Source organism: Archocentrus centrarchus, chromosome 19 (genome assembly GCF_007364275.1).
Source record: "Archocentrus centrarchus isolate MPI-CPG fArcCen1 chromosome 19, fArcCen1, whole genome shotgun sequence".
NCBI lineage: Eukaryota > Metazoa > Chordata > Actinopteri > Cichliformes > Cichlidae > Archocentrus > Archocentrus centrarchus.
Window position 1 is genome coordinate 24,371,525 of NC_044364.1, and position 14,141 is coordinate 24,385,665.

General features: G+C 39.8%; 1 protein-coding gene across 1 annotated transcript in view; it reads right to left on the bottom strand.

The window, feature by feature from the left end:
* Nucleotides 1-13,740, bottom strand: part of jmjd1cb (jumonji domain containing 1Cb) — an 88,753-nt gene extending 75,013 nt beyond the window's left edge. The window contains exon 1 of the mRNA XM_030755869.1: nucleotides 13,554-13,740. The gene's annotated coding sequence lies outside the window, so the exon portion shown is untranslated. The remainder of the gene's footprint in view (nucleotides 1-13,553) is intronic.
* Between the last annotated feature and the right edge of the window lie 401 nt (nucleotides 13,741-14,141).

The window sequence follows — 14,141 nt, forward strand, 5'->3', positions numbered from 1 at the left end:
AGGGATGGTTTAGGGTCACCTGATCCAGCTTTAACTATAAGCTTGATCAAAAAGGAAAGTTTTAAGCCTAATCTTAAAAATAGAGAGGGTGTCTGTCTCCCGAATCCAAACTGGGAGCTGGGTCCACAGAAGAGGGGCCTGAAAACTGAAGGCTCTGCCTCCCATTCTACTCTTAAGTATCTTAGGAACCACAAGTAAGCCAGCAGTCAGAGAGCAAAGTGCTCTTTTGGGGTGATATGGTACTATGAGGTCTTTGAGATAAGATGGGGCCTGATTATTCAAGACCTTGTATGTGAGGAGAAGGATTTTAAATTCTATTCTAGATTTGACAGGTTATTCTATCATGGTGTGTATCACATCAGCACTTGTAGCTCGTGGTTAGAGCCCTTTGAGTGGAAAGACTGCTTTTCAGTGTACATTAAAAGTCCAACTGACTAAATAATGACAGAATTATCTCAGCTAAAATTAATATATCAAGTATTAAGTTGTGATTTCAACAAGCTCTAAAGTTTGAGGCTTCATATCATTAGCATATATTATCATAGCAGCCTGAAATAGTCCATGTTTATTCTCCACTTCACATAAATAAGGCCAAGGTGTACAAAGGGTACTAAACAAACATAAAACAGACATTAATTCTTAATAATCATTTAATTGCATAGTTAATTTTTTTTTCCCAGTCTCCCGTGGTCTTATAGTGATAGTAATATACAGTGAATCAGACACATGTACTGTGATTAAAAAATATATTTTGTAGTCTTATTAAAGACCTCTAGAGCTTTTGTAAAGAAAAAACAACAGTGGCTTTAAATAATATGGACAAAACACAAAAACAGTTCTTAACTAATCAAACTGTTAAGTAATCAAGTCAGCTGAGGAAAATACAAAACAAATTATTTTAAGGGATTATTTTGATGGGCACTGATTAAGTGTGCAGACCAGATTGAATGCTAAAGCACTTTGAGGTGACTGTTTGTTGTGATTTGGTGCTATATAAAAATTTAATTGAAACTGAAATGAATAGTTGTTAGATTTCTCTTATCTGTCAGCATGTACAGTTCTTTTTACACCCATGCATACATACATACACATACATACATACAGAGTATTAAGTCAGACACTTTTTATTTTTGGGACACGTATCTGTTGTTGCAGTTAGTCCCTTTCACGGCGGAGCGGAGTATTAAAATGAATCACATAAAGGTGACTCATTTTAATACTAATTTTAATACTAAGATTAGTGCCAGACAACTTAGTGCTTTGACTAATGCTGAAAGTAAGCATGCATGACTGTTATTGTTGCTGCTATGACTTATTTATTTGGAAAACCAGTGTGTAAGTGGCACAGGTGGCTTCCCCATATAGTAGCTGTAAATGCAGTGTTTTAGGTCCCTCTCCTACAGCAACTTTTCATTGATCTTTTTCCTTAACCATAATGTTTAGAACAGAGCACCACATATTTCTGGCACATTTCTTTAGAGCAGAATACACAGACACAATCCCAGTGCTCTCTGCCTGACTTGCACATCTTAGGTGCCGTTTACACGAAGCCGTTTTCACTGGAAACTGTGTCGTTTTGATGCGTTTCAGCCTTTCGTTTACACGATGGCGTTTCAGAAACGATCTGCGTTTACACGATGACGTGAAACGATGAAACAATGAAAACGATGTAGTTCCCATGCCAGGCCACAAGTTGGCGTTGGTTTTCTCTTTGCAAAGTTTGTTTATGCAAGACGCGCATGTGTGGAGTGACACAGTAGGTAGTGCTGCAAATTGTTCATTACTTACAAAACGGCCAATGTGAGAGGTTTTGTTTGGACTGACGATGAGGTTGGATCGCTGGTGCACACAACGCTGAATTACAAAACGGTAAAAACACAAGAAAAGCATAAGAAGCACTCGCGAATCCGCGAGTGCTGTTTATCAATTTGCGCGTGCGCGAAAAACTGTGGCCGTCGCAACCATAGTGCGCATGTGCGAGTCGAGCATTTTCAAATCACCCCGGTTTCAAGTGTTTACACGAGAACGCAAGCCGGTGCGTTTCTGAAACACTCCACTCTGGACCCCGTTTCCGAAACACATCGTTTTCACTCTGTTGTCATGTAACGCAAGGCCGAAACGCATCAAAACGACACCGTTTCAAAATGAAAACGGTCTCGTGTAAACGGCACCTAAAATGGAGCCTTCTCTGACAGGACCAGCAATAATCAATTCCTGTTTAAATTTCAGTTTTACTTTTTGTTTACAAACATTTGCAGTGTGGCTAAATAATCGTTTATTGTTTATTTACAGACATTACCACCAGTTTTCCTAAGTGCTGGTTGGGGCGTTACCACTTGTGGTCTCATTGTCCACGTCACAGACAGGGGATCTCATTACAGTCAAGCAACAGCCGACATACAAAAAAAAATGATGTTTTGTTTGATTTTTTGATGCTAAAATAATCACAAAATGTGAGTTGACTCTAAGAACAACTTTAATATAGTGCAAAACAAGCCCAGCAGTTACAATAGAGTGCACAATATTTCAGATATGTTCTTGTGAGTCACAGGGACCAGTCATAATTAAGCCTTTGCTAATATCAAACTGGCAGTCTAATAAAACACATTACAAATAGGAACATTGCAGATGAACTTGAAGAGGTCTGCTTAGGGAAAATACACAGTTTATAACCTATATTTCACAGTGAAGATTTTCAACCCTTAAAGTTTTAAATAGTTTTTACATCTCTGTTGTACGAGAGACCAAGAGAGAACAATGGAGAGCGCAGCAAAAAGAAAAAAATAGGCAACAGCAAATCCTGTCTCACTTAAATCCTTATCTATCCCTAGGCAGACAGGAAACCCATATAAGACTTATTTCCCACACCCACACCCAAACCACACACACAAATGAATGGGGAGAGTGAGCTCTTCCTCTCCTGTCCTGTGAATAAAAACAAGATGAGAGGAAAGCAGACCTGTGACTGTGTGTCTGTTCCAGTTGGTTCAGAGTGTCTTCATATTTAAATGAGTGCATTTTCTTTCCTTACACAGGTGTAGACTGGGAGTAGGTGTGATATTTAAATGTAATGACCAGATACCAAAATGCAGGAGATAGCATGCTTTCACTGTTAGAGACAAAGAGGAATGGCACTTTTCTTTGGGCTCAGCAGAAAACAAACACACAGCATGCAGACACCATGTCTGCACAGAAAGTGTAGCGTGAGCAGTACGCTTGCAAAGCTAAGCTTTACTTTAAAACCAAACATTCTCCATTTCTGGTTTGTCATCCTTTTTCAATTATGACCACCGTTCAGATAGTAGTAAGTAGGGCTGCAAAGATTCGGTGACCTAATCGATGACATCCTCTACAAAAATCAGTTGACGTGGAATTTTAATGTCGACAGGTCATATTCTAAAACCATATATGTGATTTTGTAACTGCAGTACACTACAGGAAGATATGGGCCAGTATTACCTCCATTTCTGTCAATAACAATGAAGAAGAAAGTAACATGAACAACACAACGATGGTGGAACAGAGAGGAGGGTGGAGAAAAGGAAAGAAAATGGAGACAGACTGTCAAAGGTGTGGGAGCATTTCACAGAAACCAAAAATAAAGCTGAATGCAGACTGTGCAGAGCAGAGCTTTCCTTCCACGGCAGCATCACTGCAATGCTGAGCGTTTAAAACGTCGGCACCCTGGAGCTGTGACGTCAGCTCTGGATGGGTACGTTTTAGAGAGTTAGTGCGTCGTTGATACCTGTTAATGTTTGTACAGTAATGGTTCTCTTAGTTTTGTCAGAAACGAGCTCTCATGGATGATGTTTGCTGAACGCCACCATTTCAGTTATGTTAGCTAAGGAGTGAAGAACAATAGGAGCAGTTACTTTGTCTAATTTTTTCTCTCATTAATATTAGCATTCATTCTGAACAGTAAACCTCTTTGTGAACTGAATCATCTGTAAACTTTTCAGTTGTTTTGGATGAAAAAAGGCCATTTTTATTTACTTATTTGCACATTATATATTCATTTAAAAATAAAAATTGCATTCACTTTAATATGCATTGTTTATTTGATATTTATTGTAATGTCACATTAATGTTAAAAATACATTTGATTAGTTTCAAACTCGTATTTTTATGGTTCATTATTTTAATTGTGAGCAGAGACAACAAGGTGATATTCACAGGTGTGCAGGCTTGAACAGGTGAGGTGAGATTGAAATAATCGTTGACTAATCGACAAATTGAAAAAAACAATTGACAGATCAGTCAACCTGCTAACAACCAAAGCAATTACAAGGAGGTTTTTATGCAGCACTTTCTTTGTGACTAATTTCACACAGCAGTCGCAAGCAACCTCCGGCAACTGTGAGGGAATACACATTTTTTGCCAGGGGACTGCCAACTGGCCTCTAGGCCTGTTTTACTGAAGCCTAAGGTAGCAAAAAATATGGTATCACCACACTTGCCATAACCTACGGCGTAACCTGACGTGCACCTCCCCAGAAATGTAACTACACATTGCGTCAATGGAGTCTGCAACCTTTGTGATTGGCCTGTCCAGTACTGTCAATGACTCCTATGCATTTCTGTCTATTTTTTCTCCACAGTTTTTGAATCAATCAGTGACAGAATAACAATCATTTTCTCAATATAAGGATTCACAAATGTCAGCAAAATCCTGGAGGGAGATTGCTGAAACTACTGGAATGGAAGTAAAGGAATGTACAAAGAACTGGAAAAACCTGAGGGACAAACATTCCCACACCAAAGAGTGGGGACCCAGGAGGGAAAAAAAGTCCTGCCATTTTATTTGTTTCTGGCACCACATAGAAAACACTGGGACACAACCACAATTAACAATGAAAACATAATGCACCAGCACAAGCTGGTTGTTGCAGGCAATGAGGCTGGCCACTTACATAGGTTGCATCGTAGGCTCTATAAAGATTCTCTATCTAAATCAGGCCTTATTCACAAGTGGTCGACACAGCAGGTGGCTCTGCAGAGTTGATTTGGCAGATTTTTATGCTGGATGCCGTTCCTGACATAACCCCCAAAGGATTTGTGCCTCCTGTACATATATGTATATACATATTAGACATGAAAGCATGACAGGGAATCCTACATCCATCAGCATGTCCGTAGGGAAAATATACTGATGTGTGCGATGGACCAAAAACAGCAGGAGCCTCCAAGGAAAATATGCCATACTTGTTGGAAAACTCATTTCCTTGTTTTGGTTTAGAAAACTGCTGTGGAAAATTTTTAGTCTGACCACATTATCTGACTGAGTGGATTATTTCATACTAAAAGTGAGAAAAAGTGAAGCCAAAATGATTATAACGTGGAGATTTTTTTTGTTTTTGATAGATATTAGGATTCCCGGTCAGAAACTTAGTTGTGTTTATCTGTTAAACTGTTTGGGTTAGCTTGGAAAACAAGACTTAACTCCAATATAACCAGGGGTTAAATTGTACCTTAAAATTGCATAAAATAGTGCCGATCTTGTGAACACCTGCTCCATCAGCTGATTGCACTGCTTGGTCTGTACAGCCAACCCCACCAGTCAAACACACAGGGGACAGTGGGCAGTCTGGTGAACCACCAGTGCACCTGACTCAATCAGGTTCTCTTCCACGCAGTTCTCAATTAAAGTGTTCTACAAATCCAACCCTACAGCTAACATTTAGATTTTTCCATTTCAATGCAGCTTGCTGACAATAACTAACCACTTACTGCTTAAGAGACAGAAACGGGACAGTATAAAACTCATTGCTTCAGCCAGGGGTCACCAGGAAAGTCACCCCCTTAGACTGCTTTTTAGTTTTAGTTTCCATTTTTTGCACTTAGTTATTGGTCTTTCACTAGATAGCTAACATAAACTAATGTAAGTCAATTAGCAGCAATGAAGCATTGACAGCCCATTCTGTACTTGCACAAGATGGCCCTACACATGCTCTAAAAACTTTAAACGCTTATTTTTTAAATCCAGTTTCATGGACGGTGTTTTTTAGAGTAGGCCTCCATGGTATAAATTAGTCTTAATACATGAAGTGTTTCATGGGATATGGAAAACTTTCTAGGTTCTACCTAATGAGATAGCTACATTACTAAAATTGCCACTTTGTGACCAGGATGCACATTCAGATATAAAGCTAACTACTTACATGACATCCAAACCCCTTTCTTTTGGCTGGCCCCCATTAAGGGTCACCTCAGCAGAACATCTGGGTGCATCTCATCCTGTCCCAAGCATCATCTTCTGTCACCCAACTGAATGTCCTCCTTCACTACATCCACAAATCTTATCTGTGGTCTTTCTCTTTTCCTCAATTAATTTAAATAAAAGCCCACAGCCAATTAATTTTGAGAAAGGAAAAAAGGGGAGTGGGGGTGTAATTAAGGGAGAGACACTGCAGTCAGTGTTGTTCTCTTGTATCTATGGGAGACTAGAGTAAAGCAACATCCAGCCAGAGGAAAACAGACTGAAGTAAACACAAGAGGACTAAATTAAAGCCAAATGTCTGAGAGAGGGAGAGTGTGTGTGTGTGTGTGTGTGTGTGTGTGTGTGTGTGTGTGTGTGTGTGTGTGTTGGGACTCTGGGGGATGGGACTTGTCTTGGTGAATTATGGAGAGGGTGCCAGCAGGGTGGGGTCACTGAGATATTTACAACATAAGAGGCCCAACCTAAACATGCAGCCTGTGACAGGTCCTGTCTCAAGTGACCGCTGTCTTTAGAAGTGCAGGCACATACACCCCATATGCAGTTGTGGTCAGAAGTTTACATACACTCATCATGGGCATGAATGTGATGGTAATTCTGGTCTTTTAATGATTTCTTTGAACTGTTGTTTTTCCAGGGTGGAATGATTGTACAGCACACATCTTGAATGACTTTAAAAAACAAGAATTGAGTGCACAAATTTGAAATTATTTAGGATTTTCTCTGATCCACACAGGATCAAAAGTATATGCATACACTCAATCTTTTAGTGATGCTGAAGGTTCTACAATTTATTTTAACTTGACAAGGCCAAGGCCTGTTAACTTCTCGTTACTGATCATGACTGACTACAACTGCTAGTTTCTCTTTACCAGCTTAAAAAATGATTTGTTGGCATCACTCGCTGGGATTGACCAACACCCAGAACAATGGTAAAGTCCAAGGATCTCAGAGAAGATCTAAAAAGAAGATTGTAGATTTACACAAGTTGCAAAGGTCTCTTGGAGCCATTTCTAAACAACTGCAAATCCCAAGCTGTATATAACTTATTCTGATGTGCTCCATCTTGCCAAGGTCTGGAAGAAGACCCAAACTGTCACCTTCAGAGAGAGGATGGTTAGGATGTTCAGGAACATCCCAGGAACTACCAAGGCTCAAGCCTGCAATGGACTGGAAACTGCTGGAACACCAGTGTCACTGTCCACAGTGATGCGAGTTGTACATCACCATGGACTGAGAGGGTATCAACCAAGAAAGAAGCCCCTGCTCCAAAAATCAACACCTTCAAGCTCAACTAAAATTTTGCAGCTATTCATGGATCAGCCAAATGCCTTCAAGAGAAAAGTTATGGTCAGATGTGACAAAGACTGGGCTATTTGGTATGTTTGGAGGAGTAAAGGTGAGGCTTTCACACCTAAGAACACTGTACCAACTGTCAAACACGGTGGTGGTAGTCATGCTCTGGGGCCATTTTGCTCCCAGTGCATTGCACAAAGGGGATGGTATAATGAAAACTACCTCCAAATTCTTCAACTTCACTTCAACAGCTAGATGGTTGAAACATGGGATACAACTGGGTGTTCCAACTGAACAATGATTTCAAACATACATCAAAACTGGTTTTATAATAGATAAAACAGGGTAACAATTAAGCACTCCTGACTGAATATATAATCAAGTTGTTGCATACACTTAACTCTATCCATCATACCCCTTCTCACCTGCTGTGCATTGATGTTCAGCAGCCTTTATACGCCGAGCTTACAAGCACCTGGTATTCCCAGGCAGTCTCCCATCCAAGTACTAATCAGGCCCAACCCTGCTGAGATCAGATGAGATGAGGCATGCTCAGGGTGGTATGGCAGCAAGCCTCTACCAATTCTGCAAAGTGGTGTGGTCAAATATTCATCCAGAATTAAGCCAGGAGCTTGCTGGTCAAAAGCATCTGGTCAAGTTGCAAATTACTGAGAAACATTTAACCAAATATCAATGGGAGTATATGTATTCATTTGAACTTATACTTTTGATCCTGTGTGGATCAGAGAAAATCTCAAACAAATTGAAACAGTGCATCCAATTCTTTCTTTTTTTTAAGTCATTAAAGATGTATGCTGTACAATCACTCCATCCTAAAAATCATATATTATAAACTTTCCCCTTAAATGGTGCCACATTTGTGGGTTAAACTCAAGAAAATCTTCTCTGCAAGAAGTATTTTCATTTCCATCTAACAATGTGGCATCCTTTTGTTTGTAAACATTACCTAGTCCATATCAGTATAGATATCCTGCACGATTCTCCCATTGAGATCAGATGTGTTCCTTTAATTTTTTTATTTTTTTTTTGCAGTGTACTGGAGGATAACTTTTGTTTCTTTGTTTACTTATGTATACTTGCATGTGTGTCAATAACTGGGCTCTATGTGTAAAACTGAAGAAATTTGATTTCTGTTGAGGTTTTTTTTTTTAATTTTATTTTTTTATCCAAATGATGTGACAGCAAGAGAGTTTCTGGTTTGAACCTGCCAGCCTGGGCCTTTCTGTGTGGAGTGTGCGGGTAAGATAAATGTTGAGTTTCCAAAAATGGCACTTTTTTCATGCATGCCTTCAGATAACGCAAGCAAGAAATGATACAAATTCGTTAATTAAACATTAGTACAAAATTATCAATAGAGAGTAATCAAATTAAATACTGGCATCTATGAGATAATAAATCAGACAACCAGTGGGGAGAGACTGGAGAAAGCAAATGAGCAAAAAAATTTCTTCATCAGGTTTAGTTAATGGCTCTCTGCTAATATAATAAAAAGCAGGAATGAACATATTCACAGGTAAACTGAAGCTTAGAACACAGCTAATACTTGAGCTGCATCTCTTACAGCTGCCACTGTCATTATCACCATCCTCCTTGTTGCCACAGCTATTACTACTGCCAGCAATACATGTTCTATTACTACTCTTACTAAAACTCACACACAATTTTTCTTCTACCCCTCCATGTATCCTTGGCTGTTTCCTTTCAGCAGTCATCATGCTGTCTTTATTCTTTACAGCTCATTTGCTATTAATCTGAGATCTGACAACATTACCTGCTTCTGTGGGATTTCCCACAATGTCTGAAGTGATTGATTACAGGCCTAAACACCTTCAAAGACAATCTGCACACTGCATCCAAACTATGCCCTTTTTTTAATCTTCACATGTATCAGACAGGTTGACTTGATGTTGAAAAACATAAATGTTTGATACAAAAAAAAAAAAAGATCTTTTCTAACATTCTGCAGCCATGTTGCAGACAAGGACTAGGTTTGATTGATGTTAAAATGTTAAAAATTTCCCAACCATTCACCAGTTAACAATGATATGAAATTATCCTCATCAGCCTGCCTTCTAGTCCTCTTGGAGGATTGTTCCATATGTGCAGAGGGGATTCACAATTTTATTTGCATAGCGCCAAATCACAACAAACAGTCATCTCAAGGTGCTTAAAGATGATTGCTTTAAAGATGAACACTCTAAAGATGAAGTGGACCTCATTGAATAGCTTCTCTTCATGGTCACTGTGCATTTGATTGGTACCCTGGTAGATTAGCAGTATAATAAACTAGAGGATATATGGACACCCGCAGAGAGCATATTGCCTCTGATAATGAAACTTGGGACACAGACACTCAAATTACAGTAACTCTGCAAACAGATTCACATAAACACATGCATGTGCAACAGAAATCCAAATTTTCCACTACATAATCAGCGACACTTTTCAATTAAAAAAATCTAAATAGCATGAGCTTAAAAACCAAAAATACTGTGAAAAGGCCAGATATAAATACCTGTGAAACAAATAAACTAGTATGAGAGTGAAAGAGACAAAGAGTAAGGCAAAATGACAACAAGCATGAATAATTTAGAAGACTGATGAAAAAGCCACTGTGTCTGTGTGTGTGTGTTGGATGTCACAGGGGTCTGGTTATACAACAATGTAATAACTAGACAAGAGATCTGCTGGGTCCACTCGCCTGCTCGTCTACCTCTGTCTGTCTGTCTCAAGCAGCGACTGTCAGGGCTGAAAAATTAAACCAACGTGGAAATGCCAAAATGTTCCTGTAATGGCCACATGAGGCTCTAAAAGCACGTCAGTTCCCACAGACTCCCATAATAAATACCCAACTAAGAGCATTAACATGCATGGTTACATCCTGGTACAAAAACTTTTTTTTTTTGGTTCTATACGTGGCTTCCCTTCTTTTAACAACTGTAAAGTGTTTTGTTTTGTTGATTGTCGAATTGTTTTGTTTATGATTCTATACTATATTTTGATGTTGTTGCTATGACAACCGCAGCAGTGTGACGAACAAGTGAAAAAAAAACTGGAGGAGCAGTCAGACAGGGAGAAAAACAACCAGGAAAAAGAGTGTGTGTGTGTGTGTGTGTGTGTCTAAGTCTTTGAACTCTTATCTACAATGTGTGCCAGATGGCGCTGTGCACACTATTACATAACCAAAACAGTGAATCACATTTGTACGCACAGAGAAACAAGCAGAGAGTCTAAAACTAAATGCCATCAATATCAAACATTTATGAAGTAAATCTTTCAGTAAGGGACGGACACAAACACATTCAGCTCTGACTAAGAATAGAAACTCACTGCCACAGACAAACACACAGTTCAGCAGGAGCAGACCCACACAGCCCACCGTCATCTCAAGTGTGTATGATACAGACTGAATCACAAGAAATAGTGTGACATACAGACAGCAACACAAACACCACAGCAACCACACTGCTACCACACCAAAGCTAGTGTATGAAGACAGTCACAGAGCAGACCGAGCATTAGTTCATTCATGTGATCACACACACACACACACACACACACACACACACACACACACACACACACACACACACACACACACACACACACACACCTGAACAATTAAAGCCATTTATAGACTAATACAGTATACGTTCCAAACAAACCCGTTTGCTACTTTAGCAATAATAGGCTGAGAATTTTGGATGTCATCTCTGTTTTTTGCAGATGATGTGGTTCTGTTGACTTCATCAGGTGATGACCTCCAACTTACACCAGGGCAGTTATGGCCTTTTTTGCAGAGTGTGAAGCGACTGGGATGAGAATTAGCACCTCCAAGTCTGAGGCCATGGTTCTAAGTTACCTGAATTCCCCCACTTGCTACCCCAGGTGGAGAAGTTAAAGTATCTCGGGGACTTGTTCACGAGTGATTTGAAGGAAGAAGTGGGAGACTGGTAGACTGGTGTGTAGAATGGTACAGCATCTGCATTACTGCACATGCTGTACCATTCTGTTGTGATCAAGAGAAAGCTGAATGTGAGAGTGAATCTGCTGACTTACTGGTGATAATGAGCTTATCTGGGTTATCTGGGTTCAGTGTTAGAGACAGGGTGATAAGGGTGACAAGCTCGGTCATTCAGGAGTGCAGCAGTACTGCCCCACCTCCACGTCAAAAAGAAACCGGTTGAGGTAGGCATGTCTGCTTAGACTCCTGCCCCCGAAAAAGCATAAGTAGCACAAAATGGAAGAATGGATTTTAGCAATGTCTTAGTTCATTGGCACTAACTGAAAATCCATTTGGTTGTTTTTTTAGTTGTCTGATACCATTAACTTCAGTGCAGACTGAGACTGCTGCTCAACATCTGCTCACTGATATCATAAAATCTGTCAGCATCTACACATTTTTAACCTGCTTTTCAAACCAGAAGGAATATCATGTAACTGAAAATGTTTTGGAGAGTGTCTTCACTTAAGAGGAATAACTCATACTGCGAAAGTATTGATGCCAACTTGCTAAGTAAACGGTTCTTATCAATTTAAGTGATAACTTTTTCCAGAACTCCCCGCCCAGAAATTAAGCTTGTAACTTAAAACTCTGTCAACCAAGCTTCAGTTTACATCTGTGTCTGTCTGACTCGTAAACTGTTGAAAGAAAGAAGATTTTCACAGGATTCTTTGCAGCCCTATGAAAACGAATACCCCATGATTCAAAAGCTTGCAAAACCACCTTTAGCAGCACTAACTTAAATGTTTTCAGCTTTACTTTATCACTCTGGTCTAATCATTATGGAGGAATTTTGGTACACTCCTCTTTACAGCGTTGCTTCAGTTCACTGAGGTTTGCAAACGTTTGTTTATGCACAGCTCTTTGTAACTGGGTCGAGTTCTGGACTTTGGCTGTTTGGAAGTTTTCTGGTTTTAAAATTTGTGATTTTCAGTGTTCTTGTCCACTCTCACTTTTACTGCAGGCAGGGCTCAGCCCATTAATAGTAGCACTGTAGTAGTAGTAGTAGTAGTAGTAGTAGTAGTAGTAGTAATAATAATAATAATAATAATAATAATAATAATAATAATAATAATACATTGATTCCTTGATATAGTGTGAAACAACTGGAACCATAAAAACACTATGTTATAAATTTTTGGGTAATACCAGCCACCATTACTTTGAAATAAATTGAGAAAATCAAAGTTCACACAAGTTGTATACACTAAGAAATAGAGGGACAAGAATGGACCTAAAAAGGTACAAAGCCTTTGTCGCTCCAGCTGTACCCTAGTGGGGTACAACATTGTACCTCTGAACCTCAGAATGATTTTGTACCTTATTGTCTGTACCTTTAAAAGAACATTTCTGTACCTGTAGTGACAAATATGTACCTTTATATACAGGTACAAAATTGTACCCATTAAAAAGGTACAAATTATGTACCTGATACGGTACAACTGGAGCGACAAAGCCTTTGTACCTTTTTAGGTCCATTCCTGTCCCTCTATTTCTTAGTGTGTAGCAGCTCTGACAGCAACACTGTGTGCAGCAAAACTAACCCACACAGTCCTGGACCATCATCAGTAAGTTCTAACTCCAGAGGAGGCATGTCTTGGCTGCCAGTAACCATAGCTGAGGAGCTGAAGAACTTAAAACTTAGTAACAAAACAAGAAAGTTAACAGATGAATGACATGAATTAGAAAAGCATGACAAACTACCAAACTAACAACAGCAAGAGTCTAATATAGCCAAACAACTTAAAAGAACAGCTGGTAAACAGCAATGGTAAACAGGTCAAAAATCCTCATACATGCACTACAAGAGATGCTGGTCACAACTGAATGAAAACATGGCAAAGCTGCCACCAAAAAAAGCACATTAATGCAAAACCACAGAGATCCACATAGCAAGATGTCCAGAGAGAACTGAATACTTGGAGCTACACACTGTAGTGGATGCGTAACAACACAGTCAGCTTGGCTGACTGGTCCCATTATTGTGCCCAGCCTATAAATAGAAAGCACAGGTCTTACCAGGGCAGGCCACTGTATGTGTTTGGCCTTGGATCCCTGCAGCAGGCCTCCTGCTCCTCCTCCTCCTGCTGCTCCTCCCTCCTTCCTCTTGGCCCAGACCAGCTGGTGCTCCAGTAGAAACAGCTGGAAATCCTCATAGACCTTCACCCACTCCCTCTTTTCCCACTCTTGGTCATCAAACTCCACATATATCTGCAAACAGCACAGGAGATGAAAAAAAAAAATGAAAACAATTGTTAAAAACAATATCAGTAAAATAAACCAAATGAGTATCACATGATGGCAGCACGGTGCCGTGGTGGTTAGCACTGCTGCCTCGCAGCTAGAAGGTCTGGGTTCGACTCCAGCTTGGCCCGGGCCTTTCTGTGTGGAGTTTGCATGTTCTCCCTGTGTTTGTGTGGGTTTACTCCAACAGTCCAAAGACATGCAGTCACTGGGGTTAGGTTAATTGGTTTTAGGTTTAGGGTTTTGGTTAATTGGTGATTCTAAACTGCCCATAACATCTCTGTGTTAGCCCTGCAACAGGTTGGCGACATGTGCAGGGTGTAACCTGCCTTTTGCCCTATGACAGCTGGGATAGGCTCCAGC